Genomic DNA, 6,000 nt, shown 5'->3' with positions numbered 1-6,000 from the left:
GCAAGTGGGATTATGATATGAAACTGCAAGTCACAGCGTCATTTTTGTGTTTGAAAATGCCAATGTGAAAATTTTAACTTATGTCTCCTTGGTTTGTTTAAGTTTACAGAGGAGACGTTGGGTCAAGCTGAGAAGACAGAGTTGGATATCCATTTGGCAAAACAGCTGGGCAAAGCAGAAAGCACAAAATGAGGGGGCTGAAAAAATAATGAGGCAGACTGAAGTGCCGTTGAACCAAACCCAGGTAAAGAATTTAATTTTGTGCTGTGTACTTAAGAGATTAAACAATTTGGGCTTTTAAATGAACAAATTCTGATTAGAATTGAAGTTTATGGAATGTTTGGAAGTTACCACAAAAAAATGGAGCATATAAATTAGATGTAGTAATTAAGATAAATGAACAATACAATGAGCCTGGTGTCACAGTATCTGCCTCCCTCTACCATACATCACCATTAAACCTTCTCCCCAAAATGAACCTGATGTCAAAGTATCTGACACAGTTAATCGTACATCATTGTTAAACCTTCTCATAAAATGTGAATCCTGTCTCATAGTTTCTGCCTCAGTCTATAGTACATCAATGCTAAACTTTCTCCCCCACTGTGAACCTGGTGTAACAGTATCTGCCACAGTTTAGCATACACCACTGATAAACTTCCTCCCCATTGTGAATCCAGTGTCACAGTATCCGCCTCAGTCTTCCATACATCACCGTTAAATAGTCTCGCCACTGTGACCCTGGTGTCACAATATGTGACACAGTTTATCATACATTACTGATAAACCTTCTCAGTGCTGTGCACCCAGTGTCACAGAATCTGTCTCAGTCTACCGTACTTCATCGTTAACCTTATCCCCACTGTGAACCTGGTGTCACAGTATCTTCCACAGTTTATTGTACATTACTGATAAACCTTATCCCCACTGTGAACACGGTGTCACAGTATCTGCCTCAATCATCTATATATCACCATTAAACATCTCCTCACTGTGAACATGTTGTCACTTTATCTGCCACAGTTTATTTTACATCACCTTTAATCCTTATTTCCATTGTGAACCCGGTGCCACAGTATCTATCTCAATCTACCATCCATCACCGTTAACCTTCTCCCCACTGTGAACCCGGTATCTGCCGCAGTTTATTGTACATCACTGTTATACCTTCTCCATACTCTGAAATCGGTGTCACACTATCTGCCTTAATCTACCGTACATCACTGTGTAACATTCTTCTCATTGTGAACTTGGTGTCACAGTATCTATCATAGTTTATCGTACATTACTGTTAAAACCTCTCACTGTTGTGAAGCCATAATCTTAGTATCTGTCTCAGTCTCACATACATAATTGTTAAACCTTCTCCCCCTGTTAACCTGGTGTCACAATATTTGTCTCAGTCTTCTGTATATCACCATTAAAACTTCTCCCCACTGTGAACCTGGTGTCGCAGTATCTGCCAAAGTTTACTGTACATCACCCACTGAGAACTTGATGAGAGAGAAGAGAAAGAGAAAGAGCGAGAGAGAGAGAGAGAGAGAGAGAGAGAGAGAGAGAGAGAGAGAGAGAGAGAGAGAGAGCACGGTCAGGACCTCAGCTTTATACCATGGGCCCTCTGGGTCAACCTGGTGGTCGGATGTCATTAGGCCGGGTGCCTTGTCTAGGCCACCGAGTTGCTGAGTGATGTACTGCAGCATATCATCACACAGGTCACCACACTGTTCCTTTTGTGTTTCTCTTATTTGAAGTGAAGCATTATCCAGCCAGACATCTCCTCTCGTGTGGACCACAAGGGCTTTGACCAGGCTGAAGTCAGGTCTCCCAACCTATCTTCTAAATGGGGTTTTCCACAAGCTGCCACCATGTCCTGTTCCAGTCCCAGCTGCTGCAGAACTGGAGAACTCAACTCTGTCTCTCTTTCTCTCTCTCTCTCTCTCTCTCTCTCTCTCTCTCTCTCTCTCTCTCTCTCTCTCTCTCTCTCTCGCGCACACACACACACACACACACACACACACACACACACACAGAGAAAACCACATGACCCTCTGGGAACAGCCAACTGCACTCAAACTGCGGCACCGGAGCTAATCCTCTGAGTTTGTCCATCTGCTGCTTTCCAAAACAATAATCCATCACTCCACAGCAGGTCGAATTAACACCTATTTGTGAAATCCTTATAGCCATTCTTCAAAGTTTTTGCAAAGGCACCCAGAGCCTGGACTGTCTGCCTTGAGCAGAGCTCTGGAATTTTAAATGAGATCAGTTTTAAAGTGTTTGTATTTGACCTACACTAAAAAACATGCCACAATTTATCTCCATTTAAAACATATCTCTAACCAATATAAAATATAGCATAAACTGTCACAGTATAAACTCCTTGCAGACAGCATGTGATTTGAACCCTGGGCCCAATCGCTGGCGCTGAAAAGAGTTGTGATAACAGCCAAGCCAACCATGACACCCAAAGAATATCTAGATCCATCCCCCTCTGGGATGTGGGCCCAGCACACTTCCACTGCACCACTCTGCTTACATGAACACAGAATTCTGAGCGATGTAGATGGAACAAATGCAAGCAGGCTTTTTATCCACTGAGTTAAGGTGAGACAAGAACCAGAGGGAATGGGTCAAGTATGAAAGGTGAAATGTTGAAAGGGACATTTGGGGGGAACGTCTTCACACAGAGAGTGGTGGGAGAGTGGAACCAGCTGCCAGCTGATGTGTTGAATGCCGGCTTGATTTTGAAAGTTAATAAAACTTTGGACAGGTATCGGGATGAGAGGGCTCTGTTCCATGTGCAGGTCAGTGGAACTGGATAAAATAATAGGTCAGCACAGACTAAAAGGGCCGAAAGGCCTGTTCTTCTGCTGGAGCTTTCTATGGAAGAGATTGTGCAGTCACTGATATCAGAGACTCGTAGAGTTGTAATCAATAGAGACTAACCCTTCAGACCATCTCGACCCTGATACCCAAGTTGTCCTCTTCAACTGGTCCCATTCACCTGCATTTGGTCCATATCCCTCGGAATCTGTACCTGAGTAAATGTTCTTAAAACGTTACAATAGTCCCCGGCTTTACCACTTCCTCTGGCAGCTCATTCCACTCGCCCCTCCGCCCTCTGGGTGAATATGATGCCCCTCAGGTCCTTTTCAAATCTTTCCCCTCTCAATTTAAACAATGTCCTCTGATTTTACATGTTGGGGAAAAAGGTAAATTACTTTAAGATTTCAAGATCTCTGAGGTCCCCCTCAGCCTCCTACACTCGAAGTAGAACAGTCCCAGTCTATCCAACCTCTCCTTTAATTCAAAGCCCCCAGTCTCAGGAACATCCAGATTTCAGAATTATTGTCCGAGTACATACATGACATCACATACAACCCTCAGATCATTTTTGTTGTGGGTCAGGCAGAATTACCACTTATTGGTCATGCAAACACAACTGGACTCAATGTTCTCATGTAAAGAACTAAAGGATTGGCATCTTGGCCTTCATAAATCAAAGTATTGATAGAGGAGTTGGGAAGTTATGATGAAGTTGTATAAGATGTTGGTGAGGCCAAATTTGGAGTATTGTGTGCAGTTCAGGGTCATTTAACTACAGGAAGGATATCAGTAAGATTGAAAGAGGGCAGAAAAGATTTACTAGGACGCTGCCAGTTCTTCAGGAGTTGAGTTACAGGGAAAGATTAAACAGGTTAGGACCTTATTCCTTGGAGCGTCAAAGAATGAGGAGAGATTTGATCGAGGTTTACAAAATTCTGGGGAATAGACAGTAAATGAGAGTCGGCTCTTTCCACAGATTAGGAGAGAACATGGCTTTAGGGTGAAAGGAGAAAGGATTTGGGGAACATTAAGGGGAACTCAGAAAGTGGTGGGAGTGTGGAACAAACTGCCAACTGATATGGTGAATGCCTGCTCACTCTTGAATAAATTGAATAGATTCACAGATGGGAGAGGTCTGGAGGGTTATGGACTGGGTGCAGGTCAATGGGACTAGCAGAATAATATTTTGGAACAGACTAGAAGGGCTGAACAGCCTGTTTTCTGTGCTGCAGTGTTCTATGTTTCTAACTGTAAGCAAATAAATGTAAACAAACTGCAATACAGAGTGAATAAAATAAAAACTCAATAAAGTGCACAATTGAGAATTCTTAAATGAATCCCTGATTGAGTTTGTCATTGAGGAGTCTGATGGTGGAGGGGGAGCAGCTGTCCCTGAACCTGGTGGTGCAGGGCTTGTGACACCAATACCTCTTTCCTGATGGTAGCAGCGAGAACAGAGCGTGTGCTGGGTAGTGTGGATCCTTGATGATTGCTGCTGCTCTGTGACTTAGGACAGATTAAAGCAAATCTCGTGCCATATTACAACAAAGGAATCTTGAATCTGAAATGGGGCAGGAGAACTGTTTAATGAGCAGGGGGATTGAGTGAGAGCAGACACAAGTGTAAATGAAAGGACAGAGTGAAGAGGTTCATGGGCAGAGTTTGTGTTGTGTCCCCATGTTGGGGTATGAAGGGTTTGTACTTTCCCCCCATGACCTGTGTGGCTTTTTGCTGAGTGCTCCGGTTTCCTCCCACCCTCCGAAACATACTACGTTGGCAGGTTAATTTGGTGTGATTGGAGTAATCGAGTGGTTCGTGAGACACCACACTGTAACGTTCATATTAATACATTACATTTCTCTATGCTTGGCACATGTCTTTTCTCTTTTCTCGCTTATGTCACCCCTCAGCCTCTGTCATTCCAGGGCGATCAGTTCCCGTCGACGCTGCCTCTCTGATGACACAGCCCCAGTCCAGTCTAGAAATGATTTCTATTGACTGAAATGCAGCAGGAACTTCACAGACTAAAGGGTCACAATATCTGTCTGAATATCAAAACAGAACTCCAGAAGCTGGCGACTGCATGCATTAAATCTTTTGGTCTAACCCTATCAAGGATATTCCCCAACTTCTACCCATCTCACTCCCATTCCTTTACTGAAAATGATGCACTTACCTGCTGACGTCCACAGACACAAGATGTGGCAAGGGATCAAGACAATAACAGGCCACAAGTCAACCTTGCAAGTTACAAATAATGATGCCTCCCTTCTAGACAGACTGAACATCTATGCAGAGTTGGATGAGAAGAACAGGATTGTCATTGAAGAAAGCTCCGTGTCCCCATGATGAACAGGCCTCCTTCATAGCTGCAGGTGAGGTCAAATCAAGTTTACTGTCATCTGATTGTACAAGTGCAACCCAACAAAATAGTGTAGTCTGGATCTCAGTGCAAAACACGCAGACACAGAACTGGACACAACACAGATACCAACAAAACTGTGGTGGACCACTGCATTACATTCATTGTACTGGTTGGCCCACCCCTGATATTGTAACTCTTCCCCCTTCAGGATTCCTAATAAAGACAGTATCACCCAATCTACTCCCTCAGTACTTCGAATCGGGCCAACAGCATGCAAGATATGCCTGTAATTTTATAGTGATTAAAGCCTATTAATCTTGACTTCGGTTTGTCATGTCTAATTGATAGTGCTACAATTTAATCACTCTGTCTGCATGCCCTGGACAAGGCTATTCGAACAGAGAAGCTGGACACTGACCTCAATTATCCAGAGGCCTCCATAAAATTTGGTCAGTGGCTGCCTGAACACCTTTCTGAGGTGACACGACGTTTGGAAAAATGTCAATAGGAGAGACCTGCTGTTTGCACAGGTCGGCCACCGCATCTTCCAGATGATGAGAGACTGAGATTTACTCAGCTGCTATGGCGCTCCTGAAAATGCAGTCCTTAGCCTCAAAGAATGTAATCAACACCAGATCCTTCTGGGCAGCCACCGTCATTCACCTGATGAGTCTGTTGATGAATACATTTGAGCCTTGTGGAAGCAAAGGTGAGCTTGTGGCTCACCGATGTTCTGGCAGCTGTCTACCAGGAGAACTGATCAGCGACGCCTGTGTGGCCGGCCTCAAGTCTGATAGTATCAGACAAAG

The 6,000-nt window shown here is 44.0% G+C and overlaps 1 protein-coding gene across 1 annotated transcript in view; it reads left to right on the top strand.

Annotated features, from left to right (window-relative positions):
- The first annotated feature begins 205 nt into the window (after positions 1-205).
- Positions 206-6,000, top strand: part of LOC138745209 (uncharacterized) — a 60,506-nt gene continuing 54,711 nt past the window's right edge. Inside the window, exon 1 of the mRNA XM_069902272.1 lies at positions 206-244. The gene's annotated coding sequence lies outside the window, so the exon portion shown is untranslated. The remainder of the gene's footprint in view (positions 245-6,000) is intronic.

This window comes from Narcine bancroftii, chromosome 11 (genome assembly GCF_036971445.1).
Source record: "Narcine bancroftii isolate sNarBan1 chromosome 11, sNarBan1.hap1, whole genome shotgun sequence".
NCBI classification, from domain to species: Eukaryota; Metazoa; Chordata; class Chondrichthyes; order Torpediniformes; family Narcinidae; genus Narcine; species Narcine bancroftii.
The sequence above is the reverse complement of the archived record's forward strand: the minus strand, read 5'-3'. Positions and strand labels throughout refer to the sequence as shown.